Here is a 22,793-nt window from a genome sequence, read left to right as displayed (position 1 = left end):
CCTTTTGTACTTAAGTCGGCATTGTGCCTTTTCAATTTAATTCCGATGCAATTTCTGTGTTTCATCGTCAAAAAGAAGGTACAAGGGATACAGTAAACCTGAAGTGAAGCATCGGAATCTAAAACTGTACTCACAGGAGAGGTTCAAATCATAGAAAGTGAGAGTGTCCGTCCTCTAGTACTTAAGTCGCCATTGTGCCATTTGTATTAAATTCGGATGCAATTTTTGAGTTGCATCGTCTATAAGAAGGTCCAAGGGATACAGTAAACCAGAAGTGAAGCACCGGAATCTAAAACTGGACTCACAGGAGAGGTTCCAACCATAGAAAGTGAGAGTGTCAGTCCTCTTGTACTGAAGTCGGCATTGTGCCTTTTGTATTAAATTCGGATGCAATTTCTGTGTTTCATCGTCAATAAGAAGGTCCAAGGGGTACAGTAAACCAGAAGTGAAGCATCGGAATCTAAAACTGGACTCACAGGAGAGTTTCAAATCATAGAAACTTAGAGTGTCAGTTCTCTTGTACTTAAGTCGGCATTGTGCCTTTTGAATTTAATTCCGATGCAATTTCTGTGTTTCATCGTCAATAAGAAGTTGCAAGGTATGCAGTAAACCTGAAGTGAAACATCGGAATCTAAAACTGGACTCACAGGTGAGGTTCAAATCATAGAAAGTGAGAGTGTCAGTTCTCTTGTACGTAAGTCGACATTGTGCCATTTGTATTAAATTCGAATGCAATTTCTGTGTTTCATCGTCAATAGGAAGGTCCAAGGGATACAGTAAACCGGAAGTGAAGCATCGGAATCTAAAACTGCACTCACAGAAGGGGTTCAAATCATAGAAAGTTAGAGTGTCACTCCTCTTGTACTTAAGTCGGCATTGTGCCTTTTGTATTAAATTCGGTTGCAATTTCTGTGTTTCATCGTCAATAAGAAGGCCCAAGGGATACAGTAAACCTGAAGTGAAGCATCGGAATCTAAAACTGGACTCACAGGGGAGGTTCAAATCATAGAAAGTTAGAGTGTCAGTTCTCTTGTACTTAAGTCGGCATTGAGTCTTTTCAATTTAATTCCGATGCAATTTCTGTGTTTCATCGTCAAAAAGAAGGTCCAAGGGATACAGTAAACCTGAAGTGAAGCATCGGAATCTAAAACTGGACTCACAGGAGAGGTTCAAATCATAGAAAGTGAGAGTGTCAGTCCTCTTGTACTTAAGTCGGCATTGTGCCATTTTATTAAATTCGGATGCAATTTCTGTGTTTCATCGTCAATAAGAACGTCCAAGGGATACAGTAAACCAGAAGAGAAGCACCGGAATCTAAAACTGGACTCACAGGAGAGTTTCAAACCATAGAAAGTGAGAGTGTCAGTCCTCTTGTACTTAAGTCGGCATTGTGGCTTTTGTATTAAATTCGGATGCAATTTCTGTGTTTCTTCGTCAATAAGAAGGTCCAAGGGATACAGTAAACCAGAAGTGAGGCATCGGAATCTAAAACTGGACCCGCAGGAGAGTTTCAAATCATAGAAATTTAGAGTGTCGGTCCTTTTGTACTTAAGTCGGCATTGTGCCTTTTCAATTTAATTCCGATGCAATTTCTGTGTTTCATCGTCAAAAAGAAGGTCCAAGGGATACAGTAAACCTGAAGTGAAGCATCGGAATCTAAAACTGTACTCACAGGAGAGGTTCAAATCATAGAAAGTGAGAGTGTCCGTCCTCTTGTACTTAAGTCGCCATTGTGCCATTTGTATTAAATTCGGATGCAATTTTTGAGTTGCATCGTCTATAAGAAGGTCCAAGGGATACAGTAAACCAGAAGTGAAGCACCGGAATCTAAAACTGGACTCACAGGAGAGGTTCCAACCATAGAAAGTGAGAGTGTCAGTCCTCTTGTACTGAAGTCGGCATTGTGCCTTTTGTATTAAATTCGGATGCAATTTCTGTGTTTCATCGTCAATAAGAAGGTCCAAGGGGTACAGTAAACCAGAAGTGAAGCATCGGAATCTAAAACTGGACTCACAGGAGAGTTTCAAATCATAGAAACTTAGAGTGTCAGTTCTCTTGTACTTAAGTCGGCATTGTGCCTTTTGAATTTAATTCCGATGCAATTTCTGTGTTTCATCGTCAATATGAAGTTGCAAGGTATGCAGTAAACCTGAAGTGAAACATCGGAATCTAAAACTGGACTCACAGGTGAGGTTCAAATCATAGAAAGTGAGAGTGTCAGTTCTCTTGTACGTAAGTCGACATTGTGCCATTTGTATTAAATTCGAATGCAATTTCTGTGTTTCATCGTCAATAGGAAGGTCCAAGGGATACAGTAAACCGGAAGTGAAGCATCGGAATCTAAAACTGCACTCACAGAAGGGGTTCAAATCATAGAAAGTTAGAGTGTCACTCCTCTTGTACTTAAGTCGGCATTGTGCCTTTTGTATTAAATTCGGTTGCAATTTCTGTGTTTCATCGTCAATAAGAAGGCCCAAGGGATACAGTAAACCTGAAGTGAAGCATCGGAATCTAAAACTGGACTCACAGGGGAGGTTCAAATCATAGAAAGTTAGAGTGTCAGTTCTCTTGTACTTAAGTCGGCATTGAGTCTTTTCAATTTAATTCCGATGCAATTTCTGTGTTTCATCGTCAAAAAGAAGGTCCAAGGGATACAGTAAACCTGAAGTGAAGCATCGGAATCTAAAACTGGACTCACAGGAGAGGTTCAAATCATAGAAAGTGAGAGTGTCAGTCCTCTTGTACTTAAGTCGGCATTGTGCCATTTATATTAAATTCGGATGCAATTTCTGTGTTTCATCGTCAATAAGAAAGTTCAAGGGATACAGTAAACCTGAAGTGAAGCATCGGAATCTAAAACTGGAGTCACAGGAGAGGTTCAAATCATAGAAAGTTAGAGTGTAAGTCGTCCTGTACTTATGTAGGCATTGTGCCTTTTCAAATTATTTCCGATGCAATTTCTGTGTTTCATCGTCAAAAAGAAGGTCCAAGGGATACAGTAAACGTGAAGTGAAGCATGGGAATCTAAAACTGGACTCACAGGAGAGGTTCAAATCATAGAAAGTGAGAGTGTCAGTCCTCTTGTACTTAAGTCGGCATTGTGCCATTTGTATTAAATTCGGATGCAATTTTTGTGTTTCATCGTCAATAAGAACGTCCAAGGGATACAGTAAACCAGAAGAGAAGCACCGAAATCTAAAACTGGACTCACAGGAGAGTTTCAAACCATAGAAAGTGAGAGTGTCAGTCCTCTTGTACTTAAGTCGGCATTGTGGCTTTTGTATTAAATTCGGATGCAATTTCTGTGTTTCTTCGTCAATAAGAAGGTCCAAGGGATACAGTAAACCAGAAGTGAGGCATCGGAATCTAAAACTGGACCCGCAGGAGAGTTTCAAATCATAGAAATTTAGAGTGTCGGTCCTTTTGTACTTAAGTCGGCATTGTGCCTTTTCAATTTAATTCCGATGCAATTTCTGTGTTTCATCGTCAAAAAGAAGGTACAAGGGATACAGTAAACCTGAAGTGAAGCATCGGAATCTAAAACTGTACTCACAGGAGAGGTTCAAATCATAGAAAGTGAGAGTGTCCGTCCTCTAGTACTTAAGTCGCCATTGTGCCATTTGTATTAAATTCGGATGCAATTTTTGAGTTGCATCGTCTATAAGAAGGTCCAAGGGATACAGTAAACCAGAAGTGAAGCACCGGAATCTAAAACTGGACTCACAGGAGAGGTTCCAACCATAGAAAGTGAGAGTGTCAGTCCTCTTGTACTGAAGTCGGCATTGTGCCTTTTGTATTAAATTCGGATGGCAATTTCTGTGTTTCATCGTCAATAAGAAGGTCCAAGGGGTACAGTAAACCAGAAGTGAAGCATCGGAATCTAAAACTGGACTCACAGGAGAGTTTCAAATCATAGAAACTTAGAGTGTCAGTTCTCTTGTACTTAAGTCGGCATTGTGCCTTTTGAATTTAATTCCGATGCAATTTCTGTGTTTCATCGTCAATAAGAAGTTGCAAGGTATGCAGTAAACCTGAAGTGAAACATCGGAATCTAAAACTGGACTCACAGGTGAGGTTCAAATCATAGAAAGTGAGAGTGTCAGTTCTCTTGTACGTAAGTCGACATTGTGCCATTTGTATTAAATTCGAATGCAATTTCTGTGTTTCATCGTCAATAGGAAGGTCCAAGGGATACAGTAAACCGGAAGTGAAGCATCGGAATCTAAAACTGCACTCACAGAAGGGGTTCAAATCATAGAAAGTTAGAGTGTCACTCCTCTTGTACTTAAGTCGGCATTGTGCCTTTTGTATTAAATTCGGTTGCAATTTCTGTGTTTCATCGTCAATAAGAAGGCCCAAGGGATACAGTAAACCTGAAGTGAAGCATCGGAATCTAAAACTGGACTCACAGGGGAGGTTCAAATCATAGAAAGTTAGAGTGTCAGTTCTCTTGTACTTAAGTCGGCATTGAGTCTTTTCAATTTAATTCCGATGCAATTTCTGTGTTTCATCGTCAAAAAGAAGGTCCAAGGGATACAGTAAACCTGAAGTGAAGCATCGGAATCTAAAACTGGACTCACAGGAGAGGTTCAAATCATAGAAAGTGAGAGTGTCAGTCCTCTTGTACTTAAGTCGGCATTGTGCCATTTATATTAAATTCGGATGCAATTTCTGTGTTTCATCGTCAATAAGAACGTCCAAGGGATACAGTAAACCAGAAGAGAAGCACCGGAATCTAAAACTGGACTCACAGGAGAGTTTCAAACCATAGAAAGTGAGAGTGTCAGTCCTCTTGTACTTAAGTCGGCATTGTGGCTTTTGTATTAAATTCGGATGCAATTTCTGTGTTTCTTCGTCAATAAGAAGGTCCAAGGGATACAGTAAACCAGAAGTGAGGCATCGGAATCTAAAACTGGACCCGCAGGAGAGTTTCAAATCATAGAAATTTAGAGTGTCGGTCCTTTTGTACTTAAGTCGGCATTGTGCCTTTTCAATTTAATTCCGATGCAATTTCTGTGTTTCATCGTCAAAAAGAAGGTCCAAGGGATACAGTAAACCTGAAGTGAAGCATCGGAATCTAAAACTGTACTCACAGGAGAGGTTCAAATCATAGAAAGTGAGAGTGTCCGTCCTCTTGTACTTAAGTCGCCATTGTGCCATTTGTATTAAATTCGGATGCAATTTTTGAGTTGCATCGTCTATAAGAAGGTCCAAGGGATACAGTAAACCAGAAGTGAAGCACCGGAATCTAAAACTGGACTCACAGGAGAGGTTCCAACCATAGAAAGTGAGAGTGTCAGTCCTCTTGTACTGAAGTCGGCATTGTGCCTTTTGTATTAAATTCGGATGCAATTTCTGTGTTTCATCGTCAATAAGAAGGTCCAAGGGGTACAGTAAACCAGAAGTGAAGCATCGGAATCTAAAACTGGACTCACAGGAGAGTTTCAAATCATAGAAACTTAGAGTGTCAGTTCTCTTGTACTTAAGTCGGCATTGTGCCTTTTGAATTTAATTCCGATGCAATTTCTGTGTTTCATCGTCAATATGAAGTTGCAAGGTATGCAGTAAACCTGAAGTGAAACATCGGAATCTAAAACTGGACTCACAGGTGAGGTTCAAATCATAGAAAGTGAGAGTGTCAGTTCTCTTGTACGTAAGTCGACATTGTGCCATTTGTATTAAATTCGAATGCAATTTCTGTGTTTCATCGTCAATAGGAAGGTCCAAGGGATACAGTAAACCGGAAGTGAAGCATCGGAATCTAAAACTGCACTCACAGAAGGGGTTCAAATCATAGAAAGTTAGAGTGTCACTCCTCTTGTACTTAAGTCGGCATTGTGCCTTTTGTATTAAATTCGGTTGCAATTTCTGTGTTTCATCGTCAATAAGAAGGCCCAAGGGATACAGTAAACCTGAAGTGAAGCATCGGAATCTAAAACTGGACTCACAGGGGAGGTTCAAATCATAGAAAGTTAGAGTGTCAGTTCTCTTGTACTTAAGTCGGCATTGAGTCTTTTCAATTTAATTCCGATGCAATTTCTGTGTTTCATCGTCAAAAAGAAGGTCCAAGGGATACAGTAAACCTGAAGTGAAGCATCGGAATCTAAAACTGGACTCACAGGAGAGGTTCAAATCATAGAAAGTGAGAGTGTCAGTCCTCTTGTACTTAAGTCGGCATTGTGCCATTTATATTAAATTCGGATGCAATTTCTGTGTTTCATCGTCAATAAGAAAGTTCAAGGGATACAGTAAACCTGAAGTGAAGCATCGGAATCTAAAACTGGAGTCACAGGAGAGGTTCAAATCATAGAAAGTTAGAGTGTAAGTCGTCTTGTACTTATGTAGGCATTGTGCCTTTTCAAATTATTTCCGATGCAATTTCTGTGTTTCATCGTCAAAAAGAAGGTCCAAGGGATACAGTAAACGTGAAGTGAAGCATGGGAATCTAAAACTGGACTCACAGGAGACGTTCAAATCATAGAAAGTGAGAGTGTCAGTCCTCTTGTACTTAAGTCGGCATTGTGCCATTTGTATTAAATTCGGATGCAATTTTTGTGTTTCATCGTCAATAAGAACGTCCAAGGGATACAGTAAACCAGAAGAGAAGCACCGGAATCTAAAACTGGACTCACAGGAGAGTTTCAAACCATAGAAAGTGAGAGTGTCAGTCCTCTTGTACTTAAGTCGGCATTGTGGCTTTTGTATTAAATTCGGATGCAATTTCTGTGTTTCTTCGTCAATAAGAAGGTCCAAGGGATACAGTAAACCAGAAGTGAGGCATCGGAATCTAAAACTGGACCCGCAGGAGAGTTTCAAATCATAGAAATTTAGAGTGTCGGTCCTTTTGTACTTAAGTCGGCATTGTGCCTTTTCAATTTCATTCCGATGCAATTTCTGTGTTTCATCGTCAAAAAGAAGGTCCAAGGGATACAGTAAACCTGAAGTGAAGCATCGGAATCTAAAACTGTACTCACAGGAGAGGTTCAAATCATAGAAAGTGAGAGTGTCCGTCCTCTTGTACTTAAGTCGCCATTGTGCCATTTGTATTACATTCGGATGCAATTTTTGAGTTGCATCGTCTATAAGAAGGTCCAAGGGATACAGTAAACCAGAAGTGAAGCACCGGAATCTAAAACTGGACTCACAGGAGAGGTTCCAACCATAGAAAGTGAGAGTGTCAGTCCTCTTGTACTTAAGTCGGCATTGTGCCTTTTGTATTAAATTCGGATGCAATTTCTGTGTTTCATCGTCAATAAGAAGGTCCAAGGGATACAGTAAACCTGAAGTGAAGCATCGGAATCTAAAACTGGACTCACAGGAGAGGTTCAAATCATAGAAAGTTAGAGTGTCAGTTCTCTTGTACTTAAGTCGGCATTGTGCCCTTTATATTTATTCCGATGCAATTTTTGGGTTTCATCGTCAATAAGAAGGTGCAAGGTATAAAGTAAACCTGAAGTGAAGCACTGGAATCTAAAACTGGACTCACAGGAGAGATTCAAATCATAGAAAGTGAGAGTGTCAGTCCTCTTGTACTTAAGTCGGCATTGAGCCATTTATATTAAATTCGGATGCAATTTCTGTGTTTCATCGTCAATAAGAAAGTTCAAGGGATACAGTAAACCTGAAGTGAAGCATCGGAATCTAAAACTGGACTCACAGGAGAGGTTCAAATCATAGAAAGTTAGAGTGTCAGTCGTCTTGTACTTAAGTCGGCATTGTGCCTTTTCAATTTAATTACGATGCAATTTCTGTGTTTCATCGTCAAAAAGAAGGTCCAAGGGATACAGTAAACCTGATGTGAAGCATCAGAATCTAATACTGGACTCACAGGAGAGGTTCAAATCATAGAATGTGAGAGTGTCAGTCCTCTTGTACTGAAGTCGGCATTGTGCCATTTATATTAAATTCTGATGCAATTTCTGTGTTTCATCGTCAATAAGAAAGTTCAAGGGATACAGTAAACCTGAAGTGAAGCATCGGAATCTAAAACTGCAGTCACAGGAGAGGTTCAAATCATGGAAAGTTAGAGTGTCAGTCGTCTTGTACTTAAGTTGGCATTGTGCCTTTTCAATTTAATTCCGATGCAATTTCTGTGTTTCATCGTTAAAAAGAAGGTCCAAGGGATACAGTAAACCTGAAGTGAAGCATCGGAATCTAAAACTGGACTCACAGGAGAGGTTCAAATCATAGAAAGTGAGAGTGTCAGTCCTTTTTTACTTCAGTCGGCATTGTGCCTTCGTATTAAATTCGGATGCAATTTCTGTGTTTCATCTTCAATAAGAAGGTCCAAGGGATACAGTACACCTGAAGTGAAGCAGCGGAATCTAAAACTGTACTCACAGAAGGGGTTCAAATCATAGAAAGTTAGAGTGTCACTCCTCCTGTACTTAAGTCGGTATTGTGCCCTTTGTATTAATTTCGGATGCAATTTCTGTGTTTCATCGTCAATAAGAAGGTCCAAGGGATACAGTAGACGTGAACGGAAGCATCGGAATGTAAAACTGGACTCACAGGAGATGTTCAAAACATAGAAAGTGAGAGTGTCAGTCCTCTTGTACTTAAGTCGGCATTGTGCCTTTTGTATTAAATTCGGATGCAATTTCTGTGTATCATCGTCAATAAGAAGGTCCAAGGGATACAGTAAACCTGAAGTGAACCATCGGAATCTAAAACTGGACTCACAGGAGAGGTACAAATCATAGAAAGTTAGAGTGTCAGTTCTCTTGTACTTAAGTCGGCATTGTGCTTTTTGTATTAAATTCCGATGCAATTTTTGGGTTTCATCGTCAATAAGAAGGTGCAAGGTATAAAGTAAACCTGAAGTGAAGCATTGGAATCTAAGACTGGACTCACAGGAGAGGTTCAAATCATAGAAAGTGAGAGTGTCAGTCCTCTTGTACTTAAGTCGTCATTCTGCCATTTATATTAATTTCGGATGCAATTTCTGTGTTTCATCGTCAATAAGAAAGTTCAAGGGATACAGTAAACCTGAAGTGAAGCATCGGAATCTAAAACTGGACTCACAGGAGAGGTTCAAATCATAGAAAGTTAGAGTGTCAGTCGTCTTGTACTTAAGTCGGCATTGTGCCTTTTCAATTTAATTCCGATGCAATTTCTGTGTTTCATCGTCAAAAAGAAGGTCCAAGGGATACAGTAAACCTGAAGTGAAGCATCAGAATCTAAAAGTGGGCTCACAGGAGAGGTTCAAATCATAGAAAGTGAGAGTGTCAGTCCTCTTGTATTTAAGTCGGCATTGTGCCATTTATATTAAATTCGGATGCAATTTCTGTGTTTCATCGTCAATAAGAAAGTTCAAGGGATACAGTAAACCTGAAGTGAAGCATCGGAATCTAAAACTGGACTCACAGGAGAGGTTCAAATCAAAGAAAGTGAGAGTGTCAGTCCTCTTGTACTTATGTCGCCATTGTGCCTTTTGTATTAAATTCGGATGCAATTTCGGTGTCTCATCGTCAATAAGAAGGTCCAAGGCATACAGTAAACCTGAAGTGAAGCATCGGAATCTAAAACTGGACTCACAGGAGAGATTCAAATCATAGAAAGTTGGAGTGTCAGTTCTCTTGTACTTAAGTTGGCATTGTGCCATTTACATTAAATTCGGATGCAACTTCTGTGTTTCATCGTCAATAAGAAGGACAAAGGGATACAGTAAACCTGAAGTGAAGCATCGGAATGTAAAACTGGACTCACAGGAGAGGTTCAAATCATAGAAAGTGAGAGTGTCAGTCCTCTTGTACTTAAGTCGGCATTCTGCAATTTATATTAAATTCGGATGCAATTTCTGTGTTTCATCGTCAATAAGAAAGTTCAAGGGATACAGTAAACCTGAAGTGAAGCATCGGAGTCTAAAACTGGACTGACAGGAGAGGTTCAAATCATAGAAAGTTAGAGTGTCACTCCTCCTGTACTTATGTCTGTATTGTGCCCTTTGTATTAAATTCGGATGGAATTTCTGTGTTTCATCGTCAATAAGAAGGTCCAAGGGATACAGTAAACCTGAAGTGAAGCATTGGAATCTAAAACTGGACTCACAGGGAGGTACGAATCATAGAAAGTTAGAGTGTCAGTCCTATTGCACTTAAGTCGGCATTATGCCTTTTGAATTTAATTCCGATGCAATTTCTGTGTTTCATCGTCAATAAGAAGGTGCAAGGTATACAGTAAACCTGAAGTCAAGCATCGGAATCTAAAACTGGACTCACAGGAGAGGTTCAAATGATACAATGTAAGAATGCCAGTTCTCTTGTACTTAGGTCGGCATTGTGCCCTTTGTTTTAAATTCGGATGCAATTTCTGTGTTTCATCGTCAATAAGAAGGTGCAAGGTATACAGTGAACCTGAAGTGAAGCATTGGAATTTAAAACTGAACTCGCAGGAGAGGTTCAAATCATAGAAAGTGAGATTGTCAGTTCTCTTGTACGTAAGTTGACATTTAGCCATTTGTATTAAATTCGAATGCAATTTTTATGTTTCATCGTCAATAGTTAGGTCCAAGGAATACAGTAAACCAGAAGTGAAGCATCGGTATCTAAAACTGGACTCACAGGAGAGGTTCAAATCATAGAAAGGTAGAGTGTCACTCCTCCTGTACTTAAGTCGGTATTGTGCCCTTTGTATTAAATTCAGATGCAATTTCTGTGTTTCATCGTCAATAAGAAGGTCCAAGGGATAGAGTAGACCTGAAGGGAAGCATCGGAATGTAAAACTGGACTCACAGGAGAGGTTCAAAACATAGAAAGTGAGAGTGTCAGTTCTCTTGTACTTAAGTCAGCATTGTGCCTTTTGAATTTAATTCCGATGCAATTTCTGTGTTTCATCGTCAATAAGAAGGTGCAAGGTATACAGTAAACCTGAAGTTAAGCATTGGCATCTAAAACTGGACTCGCAGGAGAGGTTCAAATCATAGAAAGTGAGAGTGTCAGTTCTCTTGTACGTAAGTCGACATTGTGCCATTTACATTAAATTCGGATGCACCTTCTGTGTTTCATCGTCAATAAGAAGGTCAAAGGGATCCAGTTAACCTGAAGTGAAGCATCGGAATGTAAAACAGGACTCACAGGAGAGGTTCAAATCATAGAAAGTTAGAGTGTCACTCCTCCTGTACTTAAGTCGTTATTGTGCCCTTTGTATTATTCGGATGCAATTTCTGTGTTTCATCGTCAATAAGAAGGTCCAAGGGATACAATAAACCTTAAATGTAGCATCGGAATCTAAAACTGGACTCACAGGGAGGTTCGAATCATACAAAGTTAGAGTGTCAGTCCTCTTGCACTTAAGTCGGCATTGTGCCTTTTGAATTTAATTCCGATGCAATTTCTGTGTTTCAGCGTCAATAAGAAGGTGCAAGGTAAACAGTAAACCTGAAGATGAAGCATCGGAATCTAAAACTGGACTCACAGGAGAGGTTCAAATCATAGAAAGTGAGAGTGTCAGTCCTCTTGTGGTTAAGTCGGCATTGTGCCTTTTGTATTAAATTCGGATGCAATTTCTGTGTTTCATCGTCAATAAGAAGGTCCAAGGGATACAGTAAATCTGAAGTGAAGCATCGGAATCTAAAACTGGACTCACAGGAGAGGTTCAAATCATAGAAAGTGAGAGTGTCAGTCCTCTTGTGGTTAAGTCGGCATTGTGCCTTTTGTATTAAATTCGGATGCAATTTCTGTGTTTCATCGTCAATAAGAAGGTCCAAGGGATACAGTAAACCTGAAGTGAAGCATCGGAATCTAAAACTGGACTCACAGGAGAGGTTCAAATCATAGAAAGTTAGAGTGTCAGTCGTCTTGTACATAAGTCGGCAATGTGCTTTTTCAATTTAATTCCGATGCAATTTCTGTGTTTCATCGTCAAAAAGAAGGTCCAAGGGATACAGTAAACCTGAAGTGAAACATCGGAATCTAAAACTGGACCCACAGGAGAGGTTCAAATCATAGAAAGTGAGAGTGTCAGTCCTCTTGTACTTAAGTCGTCATTGTGCCATTTGTATTAAATTCGGATGCAATTTTTGTGTTTCATCGTCAATAAGAAGGTCCAAGGGATACAGTAAACTAGAAGTGAAACGCCGGAATCTAAAACTGGACTCACAGGAGAGGTTCAAACCATAGAAAGTGAGAGTGTCAGTCCTCTTGTACTTAAGTCGGCATTGTGCCTTTTGTATTAAATTCGGATGCAATTTCTATGTTTCATCGTCAATAAGAAGGTCCAAGGGATACAATAAACCAGAAGTGAAGCATCGGAATCTAAAACTGGACTCACAGAGGGTTTCAAATCATAGAAGGTTAGAGTGTCAGTTCTCTTGTACTTAAGTCGGCATTGTGCCTTTTGAATTTAATTCCGATGCAGTTTCTGTGTTTCATCGTCAATAAGAAGGTGCAAGGTATGCAGTAAACCTGAAGTGAAACATCGGAATCTAAAACTGGACTGACAGTAGAGGTTCAAATCATAGAAAGTGAGAGTGTCACTCCTACTGTACTTAAGTCGGTATTGTGCCCTTTGTATTAAATTCGGATGAAATTTCTGTGTTTCATCGTGAATAAGAAGGTCCAAGGGATACAGTAAACCTGAAGTGAAGCTTTGGAATCTAAAACTGGACTCACAGGGAGGTACGAATCATGGAAAGTTAGAGTGTCAGTCCTCTTGCACTTAAGTCGGCATTGTGCCTTTTCAATTTAACTCCGATGCAATTTCTGTGTTTCATCGTCAATAAGAATGTGCAAGGTATACAGTAAACCTGAAGTGAAGCATCGGAATCTAAAACTGGACTCACAGGAGAGGTTCAAATCATAGAAAGTTAGAGTGTCACTCCTCCTGTACTGATGTCGGTATTGTGCCCTTTGTATTAAATTCGGATGCAATTTCTGTGTTTCATCGTCGATAAGAAGGTCCAAGGGATACAGTAGACCTGAAGGGAAGCATCGGAATGTAAAACTGGACTCACAGGAGAGGTTCAAAGCATAGAAAGATAGAGTGTCAGTCCTCTTGTACTTAAGTCGGCATTGTGCCTTTTGTATTAAATTCGGATGCAATTTCTGTGTTTCATCGTCAATAAGAAGGTCCCAGGGATACAGTAAACCTGAATTGAAGCATCGGAATCTAAAACTGGTCTCACAGGAGAGGTTCAAATCATAGAAAGTGAGAGTGTCAGTCCTCTTGTACTTATGTCGCCATTGTGCCTTTTGTATTAAACTCGGATGCAATTTCTGTGTCTCATCGTCAATAAGAAGGTCCAAGGGATACAGTAAACCTGAAGTGAAGCATCGGAATCTAAAACTGGACTCACAGGAGAGGTTCAAATCATAGAAAGTGAGAGTGTCAGTTCTATAGTACTTAAGTCGGCATTGTGTTATTTATATAAAATTCGGATGCAATTTCTGTGTTTCATCGTCAATAAGAAGGTCTAAGGGATACAGTAAATCTGAAGTGAAGCATCGGAATTTAAAACTGGACTCACAGGAGAGGTTCAAATCATAGAAAGTGAGAGTGTCAGTCGTTTTTTACTTCAGTCGGCATTGTGCCTTCTGTATTAAATTCGGATGCATTTTCTGTGTTTCATCGTCAATAAGAAGGTCCAAGGGTTATAGTAAATCTGAAGTGAAGCATCGGAATCTAAAACTGGAGTCACAGGAGAGGTTCAAATCATAGAATGTTAGAGTGTCAGTCGTCTTGTACTTAAGTCGGCATTGTGCCTTTTGTATTAAATTCGGATGCAATTTCTGTGTTTCATCGTCAATAAGAAGGTACAAGGGATACAGTAAACCTGAAGTGAAGAATCGGAATCTAAAACTGGAGTCACAGGAGAGGTTCAAATCATAGAAAGTTAGAGTGTCAGTCGTCTTGTACTTAAGTCGGCATTGTGCCTTTTCAAATTAATTCCGATGCAATATCTGTGTTTCATCGTCTAAAAGAAGGTCAAAGGGATACAGTAAACCAGATGTGAGGCAACGGAATCTAAAACTGGACTCACAGGAGAGTTTCAAATCATAGAAAGTTAATGTGTCAGTTCTCTTGTACTTAAGTCGGCATTGTGCCTTTTGAATTTAATTCCGATGCAGTCTCTGTGTTTCATCGGCAATACGAAGGTGCAAGGTATACAGTAAACCCGAAGTGAAACATCGGAATCTAAAACTGGACTCACAGGAGAGGTTCAAATCATAGAAAGTGAGAGTGTCAGTCCTCTTGTACTTAAGTCGACATTGTGCCATTTGTATTGAATTCGGATGCAATTTCTGTGTTTAATCGTCAATAGGAAGATCCAAGGGATACAGTAAACCTGAAGTGAAGCATCGGAATCTAAAACTGGAGTCACGGGAGAGGTTAAAATCATTTGTATTAAATTCGGATGCAATTTCTGTGTTTAATCGTCAATAGGAAGATCCAAGGGATACAGTGAACCTGAAGTGAAGCATCGGAATCTAAAACTGGAGTCACAGGAGAGGTTAAAATCATAGAAAGTTTGAGTGTCAGTCGTCTTGTACTTAAGTCGGCATTCTGCCTTTTCAATTTAATTCCGATGCAATTTCTGTGTTTCATCGTCAAAAAGAAGGTCCAAGGGATACAGTAAACCTGAAGTGAAGCATCGGAATCTAAAACTGGACTCACAGGAGAGGTTCAAATCATAGAAAGTGAGAGTGTCAGTCCTCTTGTACTTAAGTCGGCATTGTGCCATTTGTATCAAATTCGGATGCAATTTTTGTGTTTCATCGTCAATAAGAAGGTCCAAGGGATACAGTAAACCAGAAGTGAAGCACCGGAATCTAAAACTGGACTCACAGGAGAGGTTCAAACCATAGAAAGTGAGAGTGACAGTACTCTTGTACTTAAGTCGGCATTGTGCCTTTTGTATTAAATTCGGATGCAATTTTTGTGTTTCATCGTCAATAAGAAGGTCCAAGGGATACAGTAAACCAGAAGTGAAGCACCGGAATCTAAAACTGGACTCACAGGAGAGGTTCAAACCATAGAAAGTGAGAGTGACAGTACTCTTGTACTTAAGTCGGCATTGTGCCTTTTGTATTAAATTTGGATGCAATTTCTGTGTTTCATCGTCAATAAGAAGGTCAAGGGATACAGTAAACCTGAAGTGAAGCAACGGAATCTAAAACTGGACTCACAGGGAGGTACGAATCATAGAAAGTTAGAGTGTCAGTCCTCTTGCACTTAAGTCGTCATTGTGCCTTTTGAATTTAATTCCGATGCAATTTCTGTGTTTCATCGTCAATAAGAAGGTGCAAGGTATACAGTAAACCTGAAGTGAAGCATCGGAATCTAAAACTGGACTCACAGAGGAGGTTCAAATCATACAAAGTAAGAATGCCAGTCCCCTTGTACTTAAGTCGGCATTGTGCCTTTTGTATTAAATTCGGATGCCATTTCTGTGTTTCATCGTCAATAAGAAGGTGCAAGGTATACAGTAAACCTGAAGTTAAGCATAGGCATCTAAAACTGGACTCGCAGGAGAGGTTCAAATCATAGAAAGTGAGTGTGTCAGTTCTCTTGTACGTAAGTCGACATTGTGCCATTTACATTAAATTCGGATGCACCTTCTGTGTTTCATCGTCAATAAGAAGGTCAAAGGGATCCAGTTAACCTGAAGTGAAGCATCGGAATGTAAAACAGGACTCACAGGAGAGGTTCAAATCATAGAAAGTTGGAGTGTCACTCCTCCTGTACTTAAGTCGGTATTGTGCCCTTTCTATTATTCAGATGCAATTTCTGTGTTTCATCGTCAATAAGAAGGTCCAAGGGATACAATAAACCTTAAATGTAGCATCGGAATCTAAAACTGGACTCACAGGGAGGTTCGAATCATAGAAAGTTAGAGTGTCAGTCCTCTTGCACTTAAGTCGGCATTGTGCCTTTTGAATTTAATTCCGATGCAATTACTGTGTTTCAGCGTCAATAAGAAGGTGCAAGGTAAACAGTAAAGCTGAAGATGAAGCATCGGAATCTAAAACTGGACTCACAGGAGAGGTTCAAATCATAGAAAGTGAGAGTGTCAGTCCTTTTTTACTTCAGTCGGCATTGTGCGTTCTGTATTAAATTCGGATGCAATTTCTGTGTTTCATCGTCAATAAGAAGGTCCAAGGGATACAGTAAATCTGAAGTGAAGCATCGGAATCTAAAACTGGACTCACAGGAGAGGTTCAAATCATAGAAAGTGAGAGTGTCAGTCCTCTTGTAGTTAAGTCGGCATTGTGCCTTTTGTATTAAATTCGGATGCAATTTCTGTGTTTCATCGTCAATAAGAAGGTCCAAGGGATACAGTAAACCTGAAGTGAAGCATCGGAATCTAATACTGGAGTCACAGGAGAGGTTCAAATCATAGAAAGTTAGAGTGTCAGTCGTCTTGTACATAAGTCGGCAATGTGCTTTTTCAATTTAATTCCGATGCAATTTCTGTGTTTCATCGTCAAAAAGAAGGTCCAAGGGATACAGTAAACCTGAAGTGAAACATCGGAAACTAAAACTGGACCCACAGGAGAGGTTCAAATCATAGAAAGTGAGAGTGTCAGTCCTCCTGTACTTAAGTCGGCATTGTGCCATTTGTATTAAATTCGGATGCAATTTTTGTGTTTCATCGTCAATAAGAAGGTCCAAGAGATACAGTAAACTAGAAGTGAAACACCGGAATCTAAAACTGGACTCACAGGAGAGGTTCAAACCATAGAAAGTGAGAGTGTCAGTCCTCTTGTACTTAAGTCGGCATTGTGCCTTTTGTATTAAATTCGGATGCAATTTCTATGTTTTATCGTCAATAAGAAGGTCCAAGGGATACAGTAAACCAGGAGGGAAGCATCGGAATCTCAAACTGGACTCACAGAGGGTTTCAAATCATAGAAGGTTAGAGTGTCAGTTTTCTTGTACTTAAGTCGGCATTGTGCCTTTTGAATTTAATTCCGATGCTGTTTCTGTGTTTCATCGTCAATAAGAAGGTGCAAGGTATGCAGTAAACCTGAAGTGAAACATCGGAATCTAAAACTGGACTGACAGTAGAGGTTCAAATCATAGAAAGTGAGAGTGTCAGTCCTCCTGTACTTAAGTCGACATTGTGCGATATGTATTAAATTCGGATGCAATTTCTGTGTTTAATCGTCAATAAGAAGTTCCAAGGGATACATTAAACCTGAAGTGAAGCATCGGAATCTAAAACTGGAGTCACAGGAGAGGTTCAAATCATAGAATGTTAGAGTGTCAGTCGTCTTGTACTTAAGTCGGCATTGTGCCTCTTCAATTTAATTCCGATGCAATTTCTGTGTTTCATCGTCAAAAAGAAGGTCCAAGGGATACAGTAAACATGAAGTGAAGCAGCGGAATCTAAAACTGGACTCACAGGAGAGGTTCAAATCATAGAAAGTGAGAGTGACAGTCCTCTTGTACTTAAGTCGGCATTGTGCCATTTGTATTAAATTCGGATGCAATTTTTGTGTTTCATCGTCAATAAGAAGGTCCAAGGGATACAGTAAACCAGAAGTGAAGCACCGGAATCTAAAACTGGACTCACAGGAGAGGTTCAAATCATAGAAAGTTAGAGTGTCAGTTCTCTTGTACTTAGGTCGGCATTGTGCCTTTTGAATTTAATTCCGATGCAATTTCTGTGTTTCATCGTCAATAAGAAGGTGCAAGGTATGCAGTAAACCTGAAGTGAAACATCGGAATCTAAAACTGGACTCACAGGGGAGGTTCAAATCATAGAAAGTGAGAGTGTCAGTCCTCTTGTACTTAAGTCGACATTGGGCCATTTGTATTAAATTCGGATGAAATTTCTGTGTGTAATCGTCAATAAGAAGATCCAAGGGAAACAGTAAACCTGAAGTGAATCATCGGAATGTAAAACTGGACTCACAGGAGAGGTTCAAATCACAGAAAGTTAGAGTGTCACTCCTACTGTACTTAAGTCGGTATTGTGCCCTTTGTATTATATTCGGATGAAATTTCTGTGTTTCATCGTGAATAAGAAGGTCCAAGGGATACAGTAAACCTGAAGTGAAGCTTTGGAATCTAAAACTGGACTCACAGGGGGGTACGAATCATGGAAAGTTAGAGTGTCAGTCCTCTTGCACTTAAGTCGGCATTGTGCCTTTTCAATTTAACTCCGATGCAATTTCTATGTTTCATGGTCAATAAGAATGTGCAAGGTATACAGTAAACCTGATGTGAAGCATCGGATTCTAAAACTGGACTCACAGGAGAGGTTCAAATCATAGAAAGTTAGAGTGTCACTCCTCCTGTACTTAAGTCGGTATTGTGCCCTTTGTATTAAATTCGGATGCAATTTCTGTGTTTCATCGTCGATAAGAAGGTCCAAGGGATACAGTAGACCTGAAGGGAAGCATCGGAATGTAAAACTGGACTCACAGGAGAGGTTCAAAGCATAGAAAGTGAGAGTGTCAGTCCTCTTGTACTTAAGTCGGCATTGTGCCTTTTGTATTAATTTCGGATGCAATTTCTGTGTTTCATCGTCAATAAGAAGGTCCAAGGGATACAGTAAACCTGAATTGAAGCATCGGTATCTAAAACTGGTCTCACAGGAGAGGTTCAAATCATAGAAAGTGAGAGTGTCAGTCCTCTTGTACTTATGTCGCCATTGTGCCTTTTGTATTAAACTCGGATGCAATTTCTGTGTCTCATCGTCAATAAGAAGGTCCAAGGGATACAGTAAACCTGAAGTGAAGCATCGGAATCTAAAACTGGACTCACAGGAGAGGTTCAAATCATAGAAAGTAAGAGTGTCAGTTCTATAGTACTTAAGTCGGCATTGTGTTATTTATATAAAATTCGGATGCAATTTCTGTGTTTCATCGTCAATACGAAGGTCAAAGGGATACAGTAAACCTGAAGTGAAGCATTGGAATGTAAAACTGGACTCACAGGAGAGGTTCAAATCATAGAAAGTTAGAGTGGCACTCCTCCTGTACTTAAGTTGGTATTGTGCCCTTTGTATAAACTTCGGATGCAATTTCTGTGTTTCATCGTCAATAAGAAGGTCCAAGGTATACAGTAAACCTGAAGTGTAGCATCGGAATCTAAAACTGGACTCACAGGGAGGTTCGAATCATAGAAAGTTAGAGTGTCAGTCCTCTTGCACTTAAGTCGGCATTGTGTCTTTTGAATTGAATTCCGATGCAATTTCTGTGTTTCAGCGTCAATAAGAAGGTGCAAGGTATACAGTAAACCTGAAGTGAAGCATCGGAATCTAAAACTGGACTCAGGAGAGGTTCAAATCATAGAAACTTAGAATGTCAGTCCTCCTGTACCTAAGTCGGCATTGTGCCTTTTGTATTAAATTCGGATGCAATTTCTGTGTTTCGTCGTCAATAAGAAGGTGCAAGGTATACAGTAAACCTGAAGTGAAGCATCGGAATCTAAAACTGTACTCACAGGAGAGGTTCGAATCATAGGAAGTGAGAGTGTCAGTCTTCTTGTACTTAAGTCGACATTGTGCCATTTGTATTAATTTCGGATGCAATTTCTTTGTTTCATCGTCAATAAGATGGTCCAAGAGATACAGTAAACCTGAAGTGAAGCATCGGAATCTAAAACTGTACTCAGAGGAGAGGTTCAAATCATAGAAAGTTAGAGTTTCACACCTCCTGTACTTAAGTCGGTATTGTGCCCTTTGTATTAAATTCGGATGCAATTTCTGTGTTTCATTGTCAACAAGTAGGTCCAAGGGATACAGTAAACCTGAAGTGAAGCATCGGAATGTAAAACTGGACTCACAGGAGAGGTTCAAATCATAGAAAGTTAGAGTGGCACTCCTCCTGTACTTAAGTTGGTATTGTGCCCTTTGTATTAACTTCGGATGCAATTTCTGTGTTTCATCGTCAATAAGAAGGTCCAAGGTATACAGTAAACCTGAAGTGAAGCATCGGAATCTAAAACTGGACTCACAGGGAGGTTCGAATCATAGAAAGTTAGAGTGTCAGTCCTCTTGCACTTCAGTCGGCATTGTGTCTTTTGAATTGAATTCCGATGCAATTTCTGTGTTTCAGCGTCAATAAGAAGGTGCAAGGTATACAGTAAACCTGAAGTGAAGCATCGGAATCTAAAACTGGACTCAGGAGAGGTTCAAATCATAGAAAGTTAGAATGTCAGTCCTCCTGTACCTAAGTCGGCATTGTGCCTTTTGTATTAAATTCGGACGCAATTTCTGTGTTTCGTCGTCAATGAGAAGGTGCAAGGTATACAGTAAACCTGAAGTGAAGCATCGGAATCTAAAACTGTACTCACAGGAGAGGTTCGAATCATAGGAAGTGAGAGTGTCAGTCTTCTTGTACTTAAGTCGACATTGTGCCATTTGTATTAATTTCGGATGCAATTTCTTTGTTTCATCGTTAATAAGATGGTCCAAGAGATACAGTAAACCTGAAGTGAAGCATCGGAATCTAAAACTGTACTCAGAGGAGAGGTTCAAATCATAGAAAGTTAGAGTTTCACACCTCCTGTACTTAAGTCGGTATTGTGCCCTTTGTATTAAATTCGGATGCAATTTCTGTGTTTCATTGTCAACAAGTAGGTCCAAGGGATACAGTAAACCTGAAGTGATGCACCGGAATCTAAAAATGGACTCACAGAAGAGGTTCGAATCATAGAGAGTTAGAGTGTCAGTCCTCTTGCACTTAAGTCGGCATTGTGCCTTTTGAATGTAATTCCGATGCAATTTCTGTGTTTCATCGTCAATAAGAAGGTGCAAGGTATACAGTAAACCTGAAGTGAAGCATCGGAATCTAAAACTGGACTCACAGGAGAGGTTCAAACCATACAAAGTAAGAATGCCAGTCTTCTTGTACTTAAGTCGGCATTGTGCATTTTGTATTAAATTCGGATGCAATTTCTGTGTTTCATCGTCATTAAGAAGGTGCAAGGTATACAGTAAACCTGAAGTGAAGCATTGGAATCTAAAACTGGACTCGCAGGAGAGGTTCAAATCATAGAAAGTGAGAGTGTAAGTTCTCTTGTACGTAATACGACATTGTGCCATTTGTATTAAATTCGAATGCAATTTCTGTGTTTCATCGTCAATAGGATGGTCCAAGGGATACAGTAAACCTGAAGTGAAGCATCGGAATCTAAAACTGGACTCACAGGAGAGGTTCAAATCATAGAGAGTTAGAGTGTCAGTCCTCTTGCACTTAAGTCGGCATTGTGCCTTTTGAATGTAATTCCGATGCAATTTCTGTGTTTCATCGTCAATAAGAAGGTGCAAGGTATACAGTAAACCTGAAGTGAAGCATCGGAATCTAAAACTGTACTCACGGGAGAGGTTCAAATCATAGAAAGTGAGAGTGTCAGTCCTTTTTTACTTCAGTCGGTATTGTGCCTTCTGTTATAATTCGGATGCAATTTCTGTGTTTCATCGTCAATAAGAAGGTCCAAGGTATACAGTAAATCTGAAGTGAAGCATCGGAATCTAAAACTGGACTCACAGTAGAGGTTCAAATCATAGAAAGTGAGAGTGTCAGTCCTCTTGTACTTAAGTCGGCATTGTGCCATTTGTATTAAAATCGGATGCAATTTTTGTGTTTCATCGTCAATAAGAAGGTCCAAGGGATACAGTAAACCAGAAGTGAAGCACCGGAATATAAAACTGGACTCACAGGAGAGGTTCAAACCATTAAAAGCGAGAGTGTCAGTCCTCTTGTACTTAAGTCGGCATTGTGCCTTTTGTATTAAATTCGGATGCAATTTCTGTGTTTCATCGTCAATAAGAAGGTCCAAGGGATACAGTAGACCTGAAGGGAAGCATCGGAATGTAAAACTGGACGCACAGGAGAGGTTCAAAGCATAGAAAGTGAGAGTGTCAGTCCTCTTGTACTTAAGTCGGCATTGTGCCTTTTGTATTAAATTTGGATGCAATTTCAGTGTTTCATCGTCAATAAGAAGGTCCAAGGGATACAGTAAACCTGAAGTGAAGCATTGAAATCTAAAACTGGACTCACAGGGAGGTACGAATCATAGAAAGTAAGAGTGTCAGTTCTCTTGTACGTAATACGACATTGTGCCATTAGTATTAAATTCGAATGCAATTTCTGTGTTTCATCGTCAATAGGAAGGTCCAAGGGATGCAGTAAACCTGAAGTGAAGCATCGGAATCTAAAACTGGACTCACAGGAGAGGTTCAAATCATAGAAAGTTAGAGTGTCAGTTCTGCTGTACTTAAGTCAGCATTGTGCCTTTTGAATTTAATTCCGATGCAATTTCTGTGTTTCATCGTCAATAAGAAGGTGCAAGGTTTGCAGTAAGCCTGAAGTGAAGCCTCGGAATCTAAAACTGGACACACAGGAGAGGTTCAAATCATAGAAAGTGAGAGAGTCAGTCCTCTCGTACTTATGTCGCCATTGTGCCTTTTGTATTAAATTCGGATGCAATTTCTGTGTCTCATTGTCAATAGGAAGGTCCAAGGGATACAGTAAACCTGAAGTGAAGCATCGGAACCTAAACTGGACTCACAGGAGAGGTTCAAATCATAGAAAGTGAGAGTGTCAGTTCTCTTGTACGTAATACGACATTGTGCCATTAGTATTAAATTCGGATGCAATTTCTGTGTTTCATCGACTATAAGAAGGTCCAAGGGATACAGTATACCTGAAGTGAAGCATCGGAATCTATATCTTGACTCACAGGTGAGGTTCAAATCATAGAAAAATAGAGTGTCAGTGCTCTTGTACTTAAGTCGGCATTGTGCCTTTTGTATTAAATTCGGATGCAACCTCTGTGTTTCATCGTCAATAAGACGGTGCAAGGTATACAGTAAACCTGAAGTGAAGCATCGGAATCTA

This window comes from Schistocerca serialis, chromosome 9 (genome assembly GCF_023864345.2).
Source record: "Schistocerca serialis cubense isolate TAMUIC-IGC-003099 chromosome 9, iqSchSeri2.2, whole genome shotgun sequence".
NCBI lineage: Eukaryota > Metazoa > Arthropoda > Insecta > Orthoptera > Acrididae > Schistocerca > Schistocerca serialis.
Note: the sequence above shows the minus strand (reverse complement) of the source record.